Genomic DNA, 23,669 nt, shown 5'->3' on the forward strand with positions numbered 1-23,669 from the left:
GGGTGTGCATTTACTTTGTGTTTCCATTGGTTTACTGTCAACTCAATAAGTTCAAAAATGGTTCAAATGGCTCTAAGCACTATTGGACTTAACATCTGAGGTCATCAGTCCCCTAGAACTTAGAACTACTTAAACCTAACTAACCTAAGGACAGCACACACATCCATGCCCGAGGCAGGATTCGAACCTGCGACCGCAGCAGTCGCGCGGTTCCAACCTAAAGCGCCTGGAACCGCTCGGCTACCGCGGGCGGCAAACTCAATAAGTACCTGCAATGTACACTATTAGGCCTACAGGAGAGAAAGACAGTTTTGTATTACGTTTTTAATAACGTCACGTTTATGTGAATGTTACACTGTCATACGTTTCTGAACACGTCTTCCGTGTTTTGCTTAATGTCTCTATCAGAAATTAAAGCAGCTACAGTGAATGAAAAAAGCAGAATATGAGAAGAATTTAAAGGTTGCATTTTTACAATTTTTGACACAAAATTAGTTGCCAGTCCTAAATATATTCCTGTCTTTTATTCTTTGAATAACGATGTGAACAAATGTGGGCAAATGTAACGAATGTGGTATAATGACAAAATGTTAAAAAAATCTTCCTTAGATAACATTACACAACATCGTCATGACCTGTATAGCGGCTTGCAGTGTATTTGCATGTAAGAGGTACTATTATGGACGTGGTTGAGTCTTTTGCGTAACACACACAAAAATAGTGGGGTCAGCTTCACTCAAACCAAAATTTTTGTTGAAATGGGTCCACAATACTCACACTTGCAAGTGACTACGCTGTGTAGCTACAGTTTTTTCTAACACCAGGTGTATAATCTCTGGCCAACCGCACTCTATTTTTAAAAGTGTGTGACGCAGGCAAGTACGTTGACTGCAAGCCAAGTATGTGACTTTAATGGGTTGTACTTTACACCCGAGAATAGCTACGGTGCCGGAACTACATAGTGGTGAACAACACTAAACAGTTAAATAATGGTTTAATTTTTACAATTGAGGCAACTTGGCAAATTGGCGGAAACATTTGGAAACAAAGTAACCTGCGATCCTGTCTTTATTGTCTTAAACATTTACATTATTGGTAATTATAAATAGATCACAATATAATGATTTATACACTGTCGAAAAAAAGTCAGTACACCTGCGAAGACGACATATGCCATCTGGGGTTCGTAGGTGTACAGATAATGGTTTGAGCGTCGTCCGCCAGCAGATAGTGTAGTAGCATAGCCACCAGAGCGCCAGTTATGTCTACCCTTTAGTACGGAATACTGACAGCCAGATGGTCATTGTAGTGCAAACGTGTGAAGCAGGCAGACAACCGTGCAACGGAGACGCACTCATGCTTTTTACAGCCAACTCAGTGAGTATGAAACGGGCCAAATTGTGGTCCTCCGACTGGCGGGATTGTACTCTGGGAGAATCGCCACACAGGTTGGACGCGCTGTCTCAGCTGAACATCGACGCTGGTATCAGTGGTCACGTGAACATTCCCACACCTGTAGACGAGATTCTGGACGTCCACGCTGCACAGACACCCGCCAGGAGTGTCGTATTTAAAGGGGGGCAATGGCAGATCGTACAGTTACCAAAGGACACATGAGAGCGTTCGTGAGCTCAGACGTGTCAACAGAACCTGTTGCGAAACGGTTAGCAGCAGTGGGAATAACGGCAAACACACTGCTAGCCCGTTTTCCACACATGCTAGAGCGTCAACATGCACGGCTCAACTGGTGCCGTCAGAAGAAGGCTTGAAAGACGGATTGGCACGCCATGGTTCAGCGATGAAAGTAGATTCTGCCTGCGCGCGATTGATAATCGTTGGCGCATACGTCGTTGGCTTGATGAGTGCCGTTTCGCAGAGTGTATTAGTCCAAGACACACTGTCCCCACGTCAGGTCTTATGGACTGGGTATCGATAAGCTACAACTCTCGTTCACCTTTGGTGTTTCTGAAGGGGGCGCTAGCCAGCGCTCGGTAAGTGCATAATGTTGTTGCCGTTCTCGCAACAGGAGGGTCAATATAGATAAATGATCTTGTGTATAACATCGGAAGTTCACTGAGGCTTTTTGCGGATTATGCTGTAGTATATCGAGAGGTTGTAATAATGGAAAATTGTACTGAAATGCAGGAGGATCTGCAACGAATTGACGCATGGTGCAGGGAATGGCAATTGATTCTTAATGTAGACAAGTGTAATGTGATACAAATACATAGAAAGAAAGATGCTTTATCATTTAGCTACAATATAGCAGGTCAGCAACTGGAAGCAGTTAATTCCATAAATTATCTGGGAGTACGCATTAGGAGTGATTTAAAATGGAATTATCATATAAAGTTGATCGTCGATAAAGCAGAATCCTAAGGAAATGTAATTCGAAAACGAAGGAAGTAGGTTACAGTACACTTGTTCGCCCACTGCTTGAATATTGCTCACAAGTGTGGAATCCGAACCAGGTAAGGTTTATAGAAGAGATAGAGAAGATCCAACGGAGATCAGCGCGCTTCGTAACAGGATTATTTAGTAATCGCGAAAGCGTTACGGAGATGGTAGATAAACTCCAGTGGAAGACTTTGCAGGAGAGACGCTCAGTAGCCCGGTACGGGCTTTTGTTGAAGATTCGAGAACATACCTTCACCGAGGAGTCAAGCAGTATATTGCTCCCTCCTACGTATGTCTCGAGAAGAGACCATGAGGATAAAATCAGAGAGATTAGAGCCCACACAGAAGCATACCGACAATCCTTCTTTCCACGAACAATACAAGACTGGAATAGAAGGGAGAACCGATAGAGGTACTCAAAGTACCCTCCGCCACACACCGTCAGGTGGCTTGCGGAGTATGGATGTAGATGTAGATGTGATGTTCCAACAGGAAAATGCTCGCCCACACGCTGCCAGTGAAACTCAACGAGCTCTGCAAGACGCGCAGCAACGTTCCTGGCCTGTACGATCTTCGGTCTTGTCTGCAGTCGAGCACGTGAGGGGTATGGTGGGACGAGAAGTGACTCGCCTGAATCTTCAATCAACAAGTATTGTAGGACTACGTGAACAAATCGAGCAGGCGTGGCACAACGTATCTCAGAAAAGTATTCGTAATGTGTTTGATCGACCAGATGCCAGAGTCAGTGCCCACATGGCCGTCCTTGGAGGCTACACCACGAACTAATATTGATATTTCAGCGTGTGTCGATGATTGATACCTCTGAATCGCTTGTGCTACCGATCTATAAATGTAATAATTTATGCACTCCACATGCACTGTTGCAAAAATAAAATCTTGACGGAAATGAAAAACTCTAAAAGGGTGTACTTTCTTCATCTGCGTATTCCTAAAGAAACGATATGCTAAGATTTCGTAAGAATATGAACCATCAAATGGATTAATTTAGGAAAAGGGCAGTTCGCAATCCAGGAAATCCAGTTAGTTGGTTAAATCTTCAAATTACGTGCAGAGCCCAAGATGTGTGGCTTATACAGGGTGGTGCATTGATAGTGACCGGGCCAAATATCTCAGAAATAAGCGCCAAACGAAAGAACTACAAAAAACGATACTCGTCTAGCTTGAAGGGGGAAACCAGATGGCATTATGGTTGGCCCGCTAGATGGCGCTGCCATAGGTCAAACGGATATCAACTGCGTTTTTTAAAACAGGAACCCCCATTTTTATTACATATTCGTGTAATACGTAAAGAATATGAATGTTTTAGTTGGACCACTTTTATCGCTTTGTGATAGATGGCGCTCTAATAGTCACAAATGTATAAATACGTGGTATCACGTTACATTCCGCCAGTGCGGACGGTATTTGCTTCGTGACACTTTACCCATATTAAAATGGACCGCTGCCAATTGCGGAAAAGGTCGACATCGTGTTGATGTATGGCTATTGTGATCAAAATGCGCAACGGGTGTGTGCTATGTACGCTGCTCGGTATCCTGGACGACATCATCGAAGTGTCCGGACCGTTCGCCGCATTGTTACATTATTTAAGGAAACAGGAAGTGTTCAGTCGCATGTGAAACGTCAACTATGACCTGCAACAAATGATGATGGCCAAGTAGGTGTTTTAGCTGCTGTCGCGGCTAATCCGCACATCAGTAGCAGACAAATTGCGCGACAATCGGGAGTCTCAAAAACGTCGGTGTTGACAATCCTACATCAACATCGATTGCACCCGTAGCATATTTCTACGCACCAGGAACTGTATGGCGACGACTTTGAACGTCATGTACAGTTCTGGCACTGGGCACAAGAGAAATTGCGGGACGATGACAGATTTTTTGCACGCGTTCTATTTAGTGACGAAGCGTCATTCAGCAACAGCGGTAACGTAAACCGGCATAATATGCACTATTGGACAACGGAAAATCCACGATGGCTGCGACAAGTGGAACATCAGCGACCTTGGCGGGTTAATGTACGGTGCGGCATTATGGGAGGAAGTATAATTGGCCCCTATTTTATCGATGGCAATCTAAATGGTGCAATGTATGCTGATTTCCTACGTGATGTTCTACCTATGTTACTACAAGATGTTTCACTGCATGACATGATGGATGTCCGGCCCATAGCTCCCGTGCGGTTGAAGCGGTATTGAACAGCGTATTTCATGACAGGTGGATTGGTCGTCGAAGCAACATACCATGCCCCGCACGTTCACCGGATCTGACGTCCCCGGATTTCTTTCTGTGGGGAAAGTTGAAGGATATTTGCTATCTCGATCCACCGTCAACGCCTGACAACATGCGTCAGCGCATTGTCAATGCATGTGCGAATATTAGGGAAGGCCGACTAATCGCTGTTGAGAGGAATGTCGTTACACGTATTGCCAAATGCATTGAGGTTGACCGACATCATTTTGAGCATTTATTGCATTAATGTGGTCTTTACAGGTCATCACGCTGCAACAGCATGCGTTCTCAGAAATGATAAGTTCACAAAGGTACATGTATCACATTGGAACAACCGAAATAAAACGTACCTACGTCCTGTATTTTAATTTAAAAAACCTACCTGTTACCAACTGTCCATCTAAAATTGTGAGCCATATGTTTGTGACTATTACAGCGCCATCTATCACAAAGCGAAGAAAGGGGTCCAACTAAAACATTCATATTTCTTTACGTACTACACGAATATGTAATAAAAAATGGGGGTTCCTATTTAAAAAAAAACGCAGTTGATATCCGTTTAACCTAGCGGGCCAACCATAGCGCCATCTGGTTTCCCCCTTCAAGCTAGACAAGTTTCGTTCTTTGTAGTTTTTTCGTTTGACGCTTATTTCGTGAGATATTTGGCCCGGTCACGATCAATGGGCCACCCTGTATACTGCTTCTCAATGCTGTTCTGTGTTACGCTCTGCGCCACGCCACCCGTTCTTTTTCGCAATAGAAGGTCACAAAATTACAGAGAATTTTTTTCGAGACCTCATGGCCAGCGAATAAAGGGCGATGTGAACGACGTAAACCAGGAAGTATGTGCTGAGACATCTCTGCGCTGGCGACTCCAAGGACATCTACGGGTAATGCAGAAGGCCAGCGTACTACTAGACAAATGGTTCATCTCTACTCTGTCTACTCATGGCAGGCGGTAGGTTTGTGGTAGGAAAACCAGCCTGTGTCAGACACACCCCCTTTGCAACCATGGCGGTCTGCTCGCATATTTTAACTATGCGACTGCGTAGTTTAACCCACAGCTCCTCATTTCACGCTCAGCGGAAGTTTCTGTGGCTCATCCGCCATACCATTCTCCTGTTCATTCGATATTAATCCAACATGTTTGTCTCTTGAAACTTCCTGGCAGATTAAAACTGTGAGTCGTGCTTGGGTAGCTCAGATGGTAGAGCACTTGCCCGCGAAAGCCAAAACTCCCGAGATCGAGTCTCGGTCTGGCACACGGTTTTAATCTGCCAGGAAGTTTCATATCAGCGCACACTCCGCTGCAGAGTGAAAATCTCATTCTGGAAACGCCATGCCTGTGGCCAAGCCATGTCTCCGCAATACCCTTTCTTTCAGGAGTGCTAGTCCTGCAAGTTTCGCAGGAGAGCTTCTGTGAAGTTTGGAAAGTAGGAGACGAGGTACTGGCGGAAGTGAAGCTTTGAGGACAGGCCCTGAGTCGTGCTTGGGTAGCTCAGTTGATAGAGCAGTTGCCCGCGAAAGGCAAAGGTCCCGAGTTCGAGTCTCGGTCCGGCACACAGTTTTAATTTGCCAGGAAGTTTCATATCAGCGCACACTCCGCTGCAGAGTGAAAATCTCATTTGTTTGTCTCTTAACCATCTAACGTAAATCGTGAGCAGCAGTTGTCCAGCAATTCTATTCACCGTCAGCCATTCATAACACAGCTCTTGTGTGAGGAACATTCGTTTCTGGAAAACTTAAATAATTTTCATTTTCTTTTTCCCCAGTCCGACGCAGCTAATTTTCGTCAATACTTTTTTTATGAAAAGAGAAGGCTGTTTCTGCTTACTCTGTTGTCCGCGGGCTAATACTTTTTGTGGCGCCTTAGCAACTACCTCGAAATAAAATAAAAATGTTGTTAGAGGCAACAATCGTATTGACGTTCAGCGTAAATTCATCCCCTTCCCATGTAGCCGCAGCACCGATAATACATTCTATGGAACACAACGACAACAGTTCAATCTGTTCAGAATTGCCATCACATTCTGTTGAAACGATTCAATATCTGTAAATTGCTCCACCGGGATGGCAGACTTAAGTTTGAGGAAGAGGACGCAGATTGTTGAGGCCAAATCAGGACAACGGGCAGGTCTTTTCGATGATTATTATCACCCCATTACACAAAAACTGACGTACAAGAACGCTACTGTGGGGCAGAAAATAATGACAAAGTATAAACAGTCACCAACCGTAAAAGAAACTGCATTGATTGACCGTTCCATCGGTTCTTCACAGACTATTTTAAACATTATGGATCAAATCACACACGATATTGGCGATTCTACAATATTTGTTATTTTATTTTACTATTACTAAGATTAAATAATAAATATTGGAGAATTTGACTATTATTAAAATAAAATAATAAATATTACAGAATATTACACTAGTATCGTGCGTGTTTTCGTTTATAATGTGAACAAAATAATGTTTATACAGGAAACTTAAGTTTACAGAGTGCCGATCTACTCCTGTAACAAAGGCCCTTTTTTCCCATTCAACAGTTGTCTTACGACTTACTGAACCGACTGAATAAAATGTATTCCGTCTAATGACCACATGTTCCACCTATTTTTGTGTATATCTCCTAATTGCTTATAAATTTAGTATCTTCTCTTTCAATATTTAAAGAAAGTGTTTCCTATAATGCATGACAATTCTTGTCGTTACAAGATGATATTTGTGTACTTCTTCAATATAGTCAGATTTCTCTAGAGTTAAATGGAGCATTCTAAATCAAATTTAAAACTATTTAATTCCGTAACAGTCGGCAATTTTATGACACTTCAAGCACTTCTTGTAATATGACTTGTACAATTATGAACTGGGACCCTAATTTTCACGTACATTGAATTTTGTAACTTTGAGATACGAGGAATGTGGAATTTTAAACTGTCACAGCGTTATCTCCCAGCACAGGGAAACATTGTGAGAAAGAAATCCCAGACAGGGAAAGCAGAACTAAATTCATCTGTGTCAACGATGGACCGACCTGGTGTTTCTTTGTAACATCCGGTTATAATTTTCTTACAAATCAGCCGTGCTTTATTAGTTTTGTTTTACTTGTACATACAAAAACATTTTGTTAGAAAGTTTGCCGATTTAGTAAGATTTATTTTTCTAATTTTGCTTGAAATCCAACTATTTGTAGGCCTATTCTCACTGAAACTAAATAAGAGAAAATAGTAAACTGCTCTAAGAAAAGTAATAAGACAAATCCTTTAAACACTTATTTACGTATTTGTTCACAGGAACCCTACGACAAAAAACATGTTCTACAACTTTTACATTAAACTGTTGCAGATTTTATTAAAACAATTATTTAGTCAAATCTCGTTACAAAGAACACTGATCAATAGTTTCAACCGCTTAAAAGGTCATCTTCAGATCAGAATACAGACATGCGGTATCTAAATCGATGGACTTCGTAAGACATTTTGTCATTATAGTATTAACATCCTTACGGAAATGTAAATACGACTGTAAGTGACATTTCCTTAAGTATGTTAACACTGTAATGACATAGTGTCTTAATTATTCCCTCCATTTAGATACCGCATATTTGTATTCTGCTCTGAAGATGACTCTTCAGTCTGTTGAAACTAGTAATCAGTGTTATCTCTATTGCGATCTTGGCCAAATGACGATTATACAAAAATCTGTCATGGTCAAGTTTACACTCTGCCATCTCCACTCTGACCATGCATTACATTTAACCCAAAAACATCCAAGCAAGGTACTTAATTCAAACTTTTAACACTTACAAGTTCAGTGGTATGAGCAAAACCTAAGTCATGGCAGATTCAATACAACATTCTGAGCAACTTGTGTTATACTTTGAAACAAAGTTAAAATGCTAAAGAAAACTTTGTCCTTTTTGCTAAACCATTCAGAAATGTCCCTAATTTCATTAATGATACTTGTTTTCGGCAATGTCAAGTGCTACACTGGTTCTGCAGGTATGTGTGCTGTCACAAAGTTATCCCGTAATTTATGTAAATAACTTTTTTCACTTTCCGATGGCTAAATAAATTTTTTGTAGAATTTCAGTCTTATACAGAATAACCTGTACATATAACTTACTTATATCAACTTACTACCTTCAATTAGTCAGATCTTCAAACTTATCTGCAGTAGCAAAAGTTTCCAAGAAATCTACAAACACGTTTCCCCATCTTACAACAAAATGGCTTTTTGGTCACCACAAGTCTAATGTAAGTAGTTGCAGCATACATCGCTAATGGCAGTGCTAAGCAACAACAGACTGCAGCAGAGCTATATATTGAATTTTGACCCGAATTGCAGTATTACCGTATTTTAAAAAGACCTGGAGCACGCTGTTATTTTAAAGAAATACCTCAGTCACAAAGTTGTCGACTAAAAGTTAATACGACGCTTTTAGGCTGGTGTGGTTTTGCTCTGCTCTTGATCTTAAACTAAATTTTGTAATTTCGTTTGTATTAAATGCGCTGTATTTCATTACTGATGCTATTAATACTGTAAAACTTTGTTAGATCTGTTATACAAAATCAGACGCTCACGACTAATGTACAGATATTTTCCCCTTCAGGTGTGATCGCTAACTTTCTCCTGCCTGTAACTACGCCAGGAGCAACCATACCATCATGTGCTGCATCTGGAAAATATGGCGGCTACCTTTTGCGTCATCAAGTGAGATGGTGAAGCCATGAACACTTTCGACATCTATTCGGAAATGACGAGGTGTTTGATACCCGCCTGGTCATCTCCTCTTGCATGGTTTCACTTAAGTTCTGGAGACAAGTGCTTGTTGACGAATGTTATCATTCTGTTTCGTATGACCTTGATGCCGACGGTACATAATTTTCTGCCACGCGGAGTGGCCAAGCGGTTTGAAGCGCTATGTCACGGACTGCGCGGCCCCTCCCGCCGGAGGTTCAAGTCCTCCCTCGGGCATGGGTGTGTATGTTTTTCTTAGCATAAGTTAGTTTCAGTAGTGTGTAAGACTAGGGACCGATGACCTCAGCAGTTTGGTCCCACAGGACTTCACACACATTTGAACATTTGAACATAATTTTCTGGGCCCTGATTTTCCTCCCTTCTTCTTTCTTCTCAATATGGACCATAATCGAGGAGCTGTTGCTCTCTAATCTTGCAAACCCTACGTCTTTAATTTTTTCTTTAATTCCTATTTGCTCCCAGCACGTGCGATTTAAATACAAGCCATTTTATTTTGTTACACGTTCTTCCCGCCCATTCAAATGTAGACGCTTTAATTATTAACTGCACTACAACTACTTCCTTCATCTAACGTTACGTAACTGAACGATGTTGCATATTCATATTGTTGGGCTCTAATGGCCGTAACTCACACATGACGTACACGAACACCTTAACGGAAGACAATCATGAGAAGGGCACGTGGCTGAACAGCAAGAGGCGTTACAGAAGCTAATTATGTAAATGGGAGAATATGTAATCTTAATAAGTGAGGAAGGTGACTATCGCGCCTTTGTTTTCCTATAAAAAAAAAATAGTGAAGCTGTGTCGAGCATAATTCACCACTGCTTTCTTCTAACGTGTGAGCTCAAAGTTTCAGATGCTACATCTACATTTATACTCTGCAAACAACCGAGAGCTGCATGGCAGAGGGTACGTCCCATTGTATCAGCTATTACGGTTTCTTCCTTTTACATTCACATGTGGAGAGCAGTTGATTGAAGATTAAAGGACACCTCTGTGAAATGTTCTCTCATCTTGCTTGAGGTTAGCACGTGCTGCTTATAGAAACCAAAATTATACGATGTTTCCTTGAAGAGAATAGATAATTCTGGAGCCGTTTGATGAGTATGGTCGTACTAGGATGTAGATAATAAGTAGTAGCGCTCCGAATACAAAATTGAGATGCAACTCACGCCTTTTATGCTCAATGGCAGACTATAATCTAAGCTAAACATTAGTTTGTTATTATTCCCTGACCGAACGGAAAGCACAGTTCTGTAGCACTCCGAAGTTCTAGACAGCAGTATTTTCGGTGTACACTGCTGCAGAGTTACGACTTCTCCTTTCTCCAAAAGCCGACTAAACAGATTCAACATGCTGAGAACTGCTAACTGAGTATCGCGCGACTTCGATAGCGCTAGGCTGTCCGCAGACGTCGATAATTCATTCATTTGTTGTATCAAAGAGGCCGTGGTCTAGAGCTAGCGTCTTTGACCAATAATCAAAAAGTTCTCGATCTCGGGTTCAATCACAATTAGTGCTCATATTCTGAGTTGAAATCACCAAAAAGGCTGCCCAAGACATTCTGTACAAGGAGTCACCTTCATTCGGCCAATCGCAGAGTCAAAAAGGCTGGAGCGCAAGCCTGAAGTTTGGGACATCCTTTTGCCCTTGGGGTGGGAAACTGCCCCTGAAAGCTGGAGGAATTAACAACGATCATAGCCACTAGGTTGCAGAAGGTAATAAAAAAACTCCATTAAAGCCACACTATTTGTACCAACAGCACATGTGGCCTGTAATTTTAAAAGTGTTATGATGTCCCCTTCATTGCAAAAATTCCGGATTAGTACCCCATACTGATCTCCGCGAGGGACTTCCAAGAGGGAGTTGACCGTGAGCTGAAGATTCAAAAGCTAACGAAAGGGCAACATTCTGCTCGTCGGCCCTTGAAATGTCAGAAGTTTGAACGTGTTAGGAAAGTAGAAAATATATAAGGCGAAAAGCAACGTCTCAATCTACATGTTGTAGGGAACAGTGAAGTGAAATGGAAACAGGATAAGGATTTCTGGTCAGGCGAATATAAGGTGATATCGACAGCAGAAGAAAATGGTATAGCGGGAATATTAATGAATGGGGACGTCATCAGAGAGTGAGTTACTGTGAACAGTTTAGTGATGCAATTATTCTAGTCAGAATAACAGTAAAATTACGCAAACAACAATGGATCAGGTATATATCCTAAAGTCATAAGCAGAAGATGAAGAGATAGAGAAAATATATGTAGATATTGAACGTGTAATTCAGTATATAAAGGGAGATGAAAATCTAATAATTATAGGTGAATGAGCCGCTGTAGTTTTACATGGACAGAAGACAGATTTACTGGACAATCCGGGGTCGACACTACCAGTGAGAGACGAGAAAGGCCCATTGCGTTTTGCAGTAACTGGCACCTAGTAATGGCGAACACACTTAAAAATTGACAAGAGGAGGAAATTGAATGCGCCTGGAGACGCCACAAGTTTCCAGCTGGACAATATCACAGTGAGACAGAGATTCTGAAATCAGTTATTGGATTGTAAGGCGTACCCAGGAGGAGATGTAGACGCAAATCACAATTTAGTAATTATCAAGAGCAGAGTGAAGATTAAGAGAATCGTCTGAAAGAATGTGTCAAAAGATGTTGAATACTAAAGCACTGAGGATTCATGACTGGTGTTTTAAGTTTTCTAAGGCTCTAGATGCTGAGGTAATGAATTCTAAAATAGGCAGTCCAACTGAAAAGGAATAGAAATGTTTAAAATGGACAGTCGCAGAAGCGGGACGGATAAATATAGATACAAGGAAGGTAACTGCGTAAAAACCTTGGGTAACACTGTAACACATCATATTATCTACAGAAGAATGAAATACAAAAACATTTAGAAAAACACCAGATTACAACAATATACTGAGGCGACAAAAGTCGTGTCGGACCTCCATTTTCTAAGCGTAGTGCAGCAGCTCTACGGAGAATGGACTAAATAAGTCGTTGGAAGTACCCTGTAGAAGTATTGAGACATACTGCCCCAGTAGCCATCGCAAACAATTGTGGCTCGGTGACGTGAAATCGTCATCTGGGAACATGAGGTGCATGAATGGCTGCAAGTGGTCTCCAAGAAGCCGAAAATAACCTTTTCCAGTCAATGATCGGTTCAGTTGGACCAGAGGACCCAGTCCATTCCATGCAAACACGGCCTACACCATTATGGAACCACCACCTGCTTGCTCAGTGCCTTGTTGACAAGTTACAATCGAACTCTACGATCAACTGTTACCAACTGAAATAGGGACTCATGTGACCAGGCCACTGTTTTCCAATCGTCTAGGCTCCGACCGATATGCTCACGAGCACAGGAGAGGTGCTGCAGGCGATATCGTGCTGTTAGCAGAGGTACTCGCGTCGGTAGTCTTCTGCCACAGCACATGAACGCCAAATTTCGCCGCACTGTTCTAACAACACGTTCATCGCACGTCCCACACTTATTTCAACAGTCATTTCACGCGGTCTTGCTTGCCTGTTACCACTGACAACTCTACGCAAATGCCGCTGCTCTTGGTTCTCGGTTGTTATGTGAAGGCCATCGACCACTGTTTTGCGTGTTGAGAGGTAATGCCTGAAATTTGGTATTCTCGGCACTCTCTTGACATTGTGGATCTTGGAATACTGAATTCCCTAACGATTTTCCCATGTGCCCAGCTCCAACTGCCATTCCTCGTTCAAAGTCTGTTGATTTCCGTCGTGCGCCCATAATCATGACGGAAACCTCTTCACATGAATCACCAGACTACAAAGACGGCTTCGCCAACGCACTGCCCGCCATCTGTTTATGTGCAATCGCTGTTGTGACGGTACGTCACATAAATGGACATTTGGAGAAAGGGAAAGGAAGTTTTTGTTGCGCGACATGTGAATTATAAATTATTTCAAAACTGTGTACGTGTGCGCGATGTGTAAGAAAGATATTTAAAAAAAAAGTTAAAGCCGGCCGATGTAGCCGAGCGGTTCTAGGCGCTACAGTCTGGAACCCCGCGACCACTACTATCGCAGGTTCGAATCCTGCCTCGGGCATGGATGTGTGTGATGTCCTTAGTTAGATTTAAGTAGTTCTAAGTTCTAGGGGACTGATAAACTCAGAAGTTAATTCCCATAGTGTTCAGAGCAAAAAGTTAAATAATACCACCAAAAATCACAAACAGCGATGTGATATAAAAAAGGAACATTTTTTGTCTGTGAAACGAAAATGAACATGACCAGAGACTATTGCTTTATGGAAAGTGCTCCTGTTTTTGGTTCGTCTAGAGGTAGGTCGCCATTGTAGCGCTGGATAATATTTAATGTAAGTTTGGTTGTAATTTAGTGAAATATACTTATAATTGTTATTGGAAAGTGTGTATTATTGATTTAGTTGTCACTTCTCATTATCGCAACCATTAACTATAATTATCAAAATTTTTACAGAACTTCATAGTGCAGAGCTCATCTCCCCTAGCAGGATTTAGTCGGCCATTACACTGACTGTGTTATTTAATTAAAATTTCATATCATAATGTTAAATGTAAATGCGAGAGACTTCTCAATTTTGATCTTTCATTAATTTCAAATTTAAAGACAGTAGTGATAAATTTCATTTACTAAAATCCACAGCACTGAATGAGTTCAGTATGTTTCAATTTGGCCGCCTAACGGCAGATGAGATTCTCTCCAGTTTTGCCTTGCAAATAATCAACAAGAAATATTGAAAATCATCACATTCCGCAATATCTCAGTTAATCTTTGTGTAGTTTGATACATAAATAACGAGTATCCCATGAGACCCATATTAATAATTACAGTTTGCGTAAGAATACGCATATTTTCTTTTCTAAATAGCAACTCTCACGCAAACTATTTATTAGAAGGCGGTGAGTCGCGCGTTGTGTTACAAAATATTATATCGTACGTACTTCGGGGTAGCCGATGTCCGTACGAGTGTTATCGCGGTATAAGTTAATCAAAAGTCTCATGCTAGCCCGCAATAATTAAAGCCACCCCAACCAAAATCATAAAATATATAATTATAAAAATTAAAATATATAATTATCCCGTGATAAGTGGCCACACACAAGCACATATGCATATACACTTATACCGTGATACTATCCCATGACTTTTCCCACATCAGTGTAAAATTACTTAGGAATGGAATAAATAGGAAGTGAAGGGTAGCTAGGGCGAAATGGTTGCAGGAGAAATGTGAACAAATCAGAAAAGAAATATTGGTTAAGGGGCAGATGTAGCATTTGAAAAGTCAAAGCTTCTAAACTAAAACTCCTCCCGAAAAGGCCATGAAGGTCCAACGGTACTGACCGGCCGTCGTGTCATCCTCAGCTCATAGGCGTCACTGGATGCGGAAATGGACTAGCATATGGTCAGCACACCGCTCTCCCGGCGGTATGGCAGTTTCCGAGACCGCAGCCGCTACTTTTCAATCAAGTAGCTCCTCAGCTTGCCTCACAAGGGCTGAGTGCACTCTGCTTGCCAACAGCGCTCGGCAGACCAGATGGTCACCCATCCAAGTACTAGCCCAGCCAGACAGTGATTAACTTCGGTGATCTGACGGGAACCGGTGTTACCACTGCGGAAAGGCCGTTGGCCCAAAGCTACAGTCCGTGAAAATAAAAGCCAAGGCGTCAAATTAAAAGAAGAATTCCACTGTTAAATGCAGAGAAGAGAATGGATAATTGAAAGAAGTATATTCAAGACACTACGAGGAGAAGGGACTGTCCTGTCAGAACTGAAAAGAGCTTTAGAAGACGTGCAATTAAATATAGCGGAAGGAATAGGCAACATCACTTCGGAATTTTTACAAATATTGGGAGAACTGGCAACTAAATAACTATTCAAGTTTGTGTGTATAACCTATGATGCTATAGATGTCTCATCAAAGTTTACAAAAAAATGTCATTCACACAATTCCGAAAATAGCAAGGATAGATATGTGCGAGAACTATCCTAAAATATTGCCCGCGAAAGGCAAAGGTCCCGAGTTCGAGTCTCGGTCCGGCACACAGTTTTAATCTACCAGGAAGTTTCATATCAGCGCACACTCCGCTGCAGAGTGAAAATCTCATTCTGGAAACATCCTAAAATCAGTTAAACAGCTGATGCATCCACACTGCTGACGATAATAATACACAGAAGAATGGAAAAGAAAATTGATGATCTCGTAGGTGACGATCAGTTTGGCTTTGAGATGGGTATCATCATCATTATCTCATTCCCATCGAGGCGCAAGTCGCTGAAGTGGCGTCAACTAAAAAGATTTGCACCAGGCACCCGGTCAACCACACGGAGGCCCTAGCCACATGACATTTCATTTCATCGAAGCAAGCCTTAAGAAAAATAAAGACGTATTATTGGTGTTTTTTGACACAGAAAAAGTGTTCGACAATGTAAAATGGAGTAAAGTTCGGAATTCACAGAACAACAGATGTCTGCTATAGATAAAGGCGGTTAATACACATGACAAGCCAAGAGCGAAAAATAAGAATAGAAGACCAAATACGTAGCACTCGAATTAAAAAAGTGTGTAACAAAGGGACACAATCCTCTTAACTGTTCAGTCAATACATCAAAGAAGCTGTGACGGAAAAAAGTTCAAAAATGGCATTGTGGGTGAAATGATATTGTAATGTTGACGCATTAATTTGTTCTGAAAGCGGTGCTGACATTCAAGACAATAAAAACGGGTTAAAAGCTGTGAGCTATCTGGGGAACTTAACCTTGCATTACTGAGCAACTGTTTCACCAGGTATCCAGTCTAGCTTACCAAATTCCCAACCAGACTAACATTAATTATAATCTTTTAATTGTCATATGACAACCAGTGATATATATATATATATATATATATATATATATATATATATATATATATAAAGAGAATTTAAATAAAAAGAAATAAATCAGTTTATATTTGGAAATTTATTTTAACATTGATCATTGAAATTTCAGCATATTAAACTTGATTCATAACTAAACTGGTGCCTTATTTAGGATTGTGAAAATGTGAGTTTGTAATCTTATGGAACACATCAAATAGGGAGCCAAGATTGGGAGACTGCATACAACACTGCATTCATAAAATAACACATGAAGAACGTTGAAACATATGCAAGAGGAAATTAACCACAACCAACCGATTCTATTTTCACCCAAAGAAGTTACGTTCGTAGCGCAATCCTGTCCATCATCAAATTACCACACACTGGTATACTAAATTCATACTAACTCTCTGTGAAATCTTCCCGAAAAGAATAGCTGAGAGCTACTTTGATGGTTAGACTACATGCTTCACGTGGTCAACTTGGTTTACACGAAGAGAGTAACTCCACAATAATTTTGATAATTAAAATAAACTACATCGAAACACAAATTACAAAAAAAAAACCTCGAACTGGTTACTATTGTCTTACTATTGACCTGATGGGTCAAACAATTGCATAAGCATGTGGTAGTGGTCTCACAAAGTACACCCCACATGGGTTGAACATAAAGAAAAGTTGCTATATCGAAAAATATTGTCAAGACGAGACGTTATAATCTCACCCACATTCGCATTTAAGATTGATGGTCTTAGTTAGAGTTACGGATCATCCACACGTGGTTCCACTTTACTCACAAAGCATTGACAAAGCAACTACTGGAAGATATTCTGAACATCACACTCGAATTACACTGTGTCGCAATTTAAGATAACATTAGATATTTTAAATCTAAACCTGAAATAAAGGTGATTAAATTTTCAGTTAGGCTGAACTTAAGAAATCCATTGTCCTACGCACTTAGCAGACACGCGCTTAGCCGTGAGATCTTACCACTTCAGACGCTCGCCGAGGACAGACTGACCTGTGCCCCTACAGATACAAACGGAAGTGACCAGAGAGGCAGCTTCCTATAGCAACATGACAAGGGACGGACAGGACCATACTAAGAATAGAAACCTCTCTGCTTTTAGAAAGTGTAGCTACCTGTTCCAACGTTGGCCCTACTGTTCTCTAGCAGACAGGCTTGTCTGCTACCATCAAGCATGCAACTAGAAATACATTTTCTCATTCATCCTTTCACACAGAAGGGAAGGGGGATGACAGTATCTTATCATATACAGTTGTAACCTCCCCACAAAATATTTTAAATATTATGAATAATGATTCTAATTTAGTGTAACCTCAAAACAAAATTCTTTCACAGTGTAACCTGCCCACAAAATTCATTCACATTTAATGTAAGCTCAAAACAGAAAAATTCCTAAATCTCTCAACAGTAAACATTATAATTATGTCATTCACATTCAGTGTAACGTCCCAACAAAAAAAATAGCAACCTGGTAATAATACACTGTAACTAACCTCTCAATTAAATTGTCACTCACTTTTGACTTTTCAATAATGCATTGTGAATTTAACCTGGTAAATTTTGGACGACAGCACTGCTGCGTCATGGCCCTGAAAGATCATTCTGAATAAAAAAAGGGAAAATTCTTACCTCAATGAAGTCGCCGGGTATATGTGCCCTTACAATAGATTTTTCCGGCACAGCTCTGTGCAATGCTGGCCGACCTATCTGTCATTTATGAAAGGAAGCAACTGATTTTTCTATTGCAATAATCGAGATGATCATGGATGGGAGAAATTAGTAAATTGTTTAAATTGAAATGAATGGTTGTTAAAAGTTATTTTTTATGAGGAAGATTATTATTACGAGAGTTTTAAAACATTTTCATGCGACTTGAGACAACATTAATACATATGCGCGAGGCTGCTTTTTACCTTATACAATTATACTCAGGCTCCGACATCGCTGCACCACGACCAGGCCAGCCAACACGATACACCATACCAGACCAGAGCAGACTCCATACTATCAACAACTTACTGCTACAGCTACACAGTTCCTACTGCAGTCAACACTGCTCTCTGGTCAGAGATCTTGCATATCGCAGGCAGCACATGAGCAATACATCGAAATTACATCTGCTCGGACCTCTTACATAACACTCCACCAGGGGGGCAAAAATTTGGCAGGGATGGTGAGTCAACTGGACTTGCCATGAGCAACAAATTTTTCTAAAATCTACTTAATTAACTAAGTTTACAGACACAGAGCATATACATATATATATAAGTGCAGAACATGAAATGAAATAGAGTGCACATGCACTGAGTACAGAACATATCAAGCAACGACAAAATGTATACACAATGAGTACAAAACACATTAACAAATGACATAAAGTGCACACGCACTGTATACATTTTTTACCATTTTACAAGAACTAGGATACGCAATGAGTACAAAACATTAATAAATGACATAAAGTGCACACGCACTGTATATATATATTTTTTTACCATTTTATAAGAACTAGGAAAGGAAAGGGAAGAATTGCATCATGGTTGTAGCACAGTAGGTTGCACGTAGCTGCACTGAAAGTCCATATCTTTCTACAGAAGCACAACACCAAGTGAGACAATCTGAAGTTCTCTTCCCTGAAGTATTAATCAGTGTAGCCAAGACACTGAAATGTTGTATTAATATTCAATGTTATCATTTTGGTAGTATATTAGGTACACCAAACAGTGGGATCATAATAACATCTCCATCGTTCAAGGTGGTGGACAGCATGATGTGTCAACGCCACATTCTTGTAAGGTACACCAACATAGAATTAGTGCAAAAACCAAATATAGTGCTCCATGATCATGAGGATAGACAGGACAAACGGATATTGCAGTAATTTCTAGTAATAAGGTGAAGGACATTAATTCTTATGCTAGTCATCATAGAAAATTACACTAGTCTATTAACCGATTTGAGTAATTGTTGGCACTCATTGCCTAGTTACTAAACATTTCTGTACTATGTATGGAGTATTACAGAACGTTATTCATAAGTCATCTGATTACACTAAATATTGGCACCCATTTGCCAGTTACAAACCATTTTTATGCATTATTCAGAAGTGATCATTCAAAGCAAGAGTTAATTAATGGCATAGCATTTACATAATTCATCTAGTTATAGCAATCATTGGCATTCATTGGCCAGTTACAAACCATTTTTATGCATTGTTCAGAAGTCGTCATTCAAAACAGGAGTTAATGAGTGTAGCATTAAGCTACTGGTATTCATTTATGATATCATGTAAGTGATATAAGACAAATTTAAAATATAAAGAACAGTGGCAGTCATTGGTCAGTTGCAAAGTATTCATATACTTTTATAAAACATTATTCAGTATTATGCAGAAGTCATCATTCAAAATGAGAGTTAATTATTGGCATAGCATTTATAGAGTATAACAAAAATATTATTTACAGAAATCACTGGCATAGCTTTTATGCATTATTACAAAACATCATTCAGTATTACTCAGAACTCATCATTCGAGTGATATAGGACACATCCAAAAAGCAACACACTGAAACTATTACTCAAGGTCCATGGTCCAATAATACATAGATATAATGGATTCAATACATCTGACAAATCTGCATTATATTTAGTACTTTAAATATCCCTTAAACTAGTAGCATTATTTGGGATTGGTAATACATTTTTTTTGTGTGCTAGCAATGCATTGTGTTGGGATCGATAATTAATTGCTAGGGCATGAAAATATTTGCTTTTGACTTATTGCTGTAAATAACGATTAATAACATCATTCGTCATGAGTCAGCTGTAGCAAGGTTATTAACAAGTAGAGTATATGTGATCACATTCATGAATTACACACACAAATGGCTAAAAAAATGCACGTACTAGAACAGGTTTAATAACTTATAGCTCATTAATTTCACGAATAGCTTCTCCTGGAAAAAATACAAAATGGATTATTAAGCTGAAAGAAGAAACGCATATTATGCTGAAAGTCGTGAACTTCGAATTAACAGGTAATGAAACGTGTACTCAATATGTATGTGCTCTAGTTGTCCTTTCCAAAACATTCGGTCATTATACCATGCGACATAAGACATACTGTCAAAACGAACTGCAACAAATACTTAAATAACTACATAGCATTTCTTAACTAACAGTAAATATATAAACTTCATCATTATCCTCATCTGCAAAGAAAAACTTCATTATTCATATTACCATAACTTCATTACTATCATCACCTGCAAAGAAAAACCTCATTATTCATATTAGCTTATTCTTCATATAACTATTCATCATCATTCATTATCATCTGCAAAAAAGACACTTCATTATTCATTATTCATATTACCATTTACTTCATACAACTATTCATAGTATAGAGTTTCTTATTTCTAACATATTTCATCACTAAAACTAAGATGTGTAGTTCTGTCTGACAGCTTGCATCAATCGCCTCGTATTCTGAAAGAAAAATAATTAGTTGAGACTGCTACCATACGATGTGTATAGTATATTCTTGTTAATGCTTGTTAATTCTGATCCATTTACTCTTCATCACAACGTATTCCATTTTCTTTCGTTCATTCCGAAGGTGGAATTCCCATTTCGTAGTAATCCACTGTGGTTTGTTTAATTTATTTCTTTTACACGTTATTGCTTTCTGAAAATGATGCATAAGGATTAATATCTTGCATTTAAATCATATACCCATTAAATAAAAACTGGTTTCTAGTGATATAATTAAGCATACAGCATAGCATGACAGATAACGTATTATGTCAAAAACATAAACAGTGTTCAGGTGCAAAAATGTACACACAGTCTCATAACGCAGTAGCCAAAAGTGTAGAATAGTCAAGATATTGAGATATCATAAGGAAAAATGTCAAAGTGAACTGGTGTTTGTTATATCTTAAAGATTTCGTAGTGCATACAAACAAAACAGGAAAACAATCATACATACACGAAAAATGGAAAATGTGCACGGTCTGATATATAACGACAAGAAATGACTTTCTTTGGGTTCAGCTTGTATGTTGTGTAGTTGATAGAGGCGAGAGTTGAAGACTTTAATGGAGAAAGAATTTGATAAAATTAATATGTCACTAGATAGAATTGCATAATCGGTCATAAAATATGCAAGTTTATCTGGAAAAATGTGCACGGTCTGATGTGTAACGACAAGAAAAGCGACCTGCTAACCTTACCTTGCCGGGCACCTGCCAAGAAAATACGATAATCATCAGTAAGTGTTCATATAAATATCTGCAAATGGCATTACAGTGCGACAAATCATAAAGTATGTTCATTCAATAAAGGGTTTAATAGTGGAGACATGGTGATTGCCTTTGCTTTTTCTGTTTCTCAAAGTTTCGACGTGTACTACATTGGGGTGAGGAATGCTGCGAATTCGATATGGACCTGCGTATAGAAGCTCAAATTTACTGCATCTACTCGTTCCTCTGTTGGATAAATAGTGTGTGCGTACTAATATCTTCTGTCCAATGTGAAAGTCACGGTGTGTACAAACCTGTTTTTGCTGTCTTCTCCGGCACTCTGCGGCACGTTTGATGTTGTTCAGCGCAACGTCAATTATTTCATGGTGTCGTAGTCGACGAGATGTAGGAAAGGATACTAATTCTTTAATTTTGTTAGGTGGTTCAACATTTTTCAGTATAACAGTCGGAGGTAGCATAGATTCATTTGGTATTGAGTTAATTACATCTTGGAGTGACAGTATGTGTGTATCCCAATCAATATGTTTTTTATGGCAGTATTTTCTTTCATTAGTCGTTCACAAGGGTTCGAAGAAGCATGGTACTTGGACATATAGATCGGAGAAATGTTTCTTGCACGTAACTTACGTGTCCATATAGCAGATCGAAACTGTGGTACATTGTCGGAAATTACTTTCAATACATGCCCTACATGAAATAGAAAATGTTTTACAAATGCTTTCGAAACAGATTTAGCAGTACCTTTGCGTAACGGAGTGAAGGTAACGAATTTTGAAGTGAGTTCAACAGGGACAAAGATGTAGCAAAAACCTCTATTAGTTCTGGGAATCGGACCAAAAATGTCTACAGCGGCCATGTGTCTCAATTTAACAGGTACAATGGGATGTAACGGAGGAATATGTGAAGTCGTGTCAGACTTAGCTTTCTGGCAGATTTTACATGGCGCTAAAACTCGTCGAATACGTTTCTCCATGTTGGCAAAGTAACAGTTCTGTCTCAGTATAAGAAAACATTTTCTGGCTCCATAATGTGCGTAAGTTAAATGAGTATACCAAATTAATTTGTTAACTCGTTCGTCAGGAATGCATAGTAACCAGTTGTTGCTGTCAGGGTGAGAGCGGCGAAACAGAATGTTATTGCGTACAGTGTAATGGCTTCTGGTGGTAACATTATTCCAATCTTACCAAAGGTGTTTAATTTCTTTCCATACATTGTCATTACTCTGCTCTTGTGCTATGTCTCGTAATGATGACGAAACGAAATTTTCAAATTCAACTTGTTGGATATACATGACGCTAAAATTTGCTTGGCAGAAGTTGGTTGCGATGTCTTGCTGATTGTTGCTGAGAGAACGGGATAGTGCGTCTGCTAGAACATTTTGTATACCGGGAATGTGAACAATTGTAAAATTAAATTCCTGTAAATAGAGTTTCCATCTGCTTAACCTGTCGTGTGTAAATTTTGCTGAAAGTAAAAACTGGATAGCTCTATGATCTGTGTAAACGGTCGTATGTCTTCCATGAAGAAAATGCCGAAATCTCGTAAATGCCCATACAACACATAATGTTTTAAGTTCTGTTACAGAATAATTGCGTTCAGCAGGTGACAGAATGCGACTCGCAAAGGCGATGTTTTTAATTACTGTAGAACCATCTTCTTCGATTTCCTGAAAAATGTGTACGCCTAAAGCGGTGTTAGAACTGTCGGCGGCAATTGAAAAATTTCTAGTAAGATCTGGATGTGATAAAAGTGGTGCATTCAACAAAGCTTGTTTCAGATTGACAAATTCAGAATGTGCTTGGCTATCCCAGGACCAAATAGTGTTTTTACCCGTCAATTGACATAATCTAGGGGTGTCTAAAGCAGAGTAATGAATACATTTACGGAAAAAGTTAATTAAACCTAGAAAGCTGCGTAGTTGTTTCTTCGTCGTAGGAACAGTAATGTCACGTAAAGCTTGAAGTTTTTCCGGGTCAGGCGCAATGCCTTCTGCTGAAATTACATGTCCAAGAAATTTTATGGAAGTTTTGCCAAAGTGCGATTTACTGAGACTAACTGTGACTCCTTGTGCAC

At 39.7% G+C, this 23,669-nt stretch overlaps 1 pseudogene; it reads right to left on the reverse strand.

Moving 5' to 3' along the window:
• Positions 1 to 14,953: 14,953 nt before the first annotated feature.
• On the reverse strand, positions 14,954 to 15,071 carry LOC124557912 (annotated as a pseudogene).
• Between the last annotated feature and the right edge of the window lie 8,598 nt (positions 15,072 to 23,669).

Source organism: Schistocerca americana, chromosome 1, assembly GCF_021461395.2.
Source record: "Schistocerca americana isolate TAMUIC-IGC-003095 chromosome 1, iqSchAmer2.1, whole genome shotgun sequence".
Classification (NCBI taxonomy): domain Eukaryota; kingdom Metazoa; phylum Arthropoda; class Insecta; order Orthoptera; family Acrididae; genus Schistocerca; species Schistocerca americana.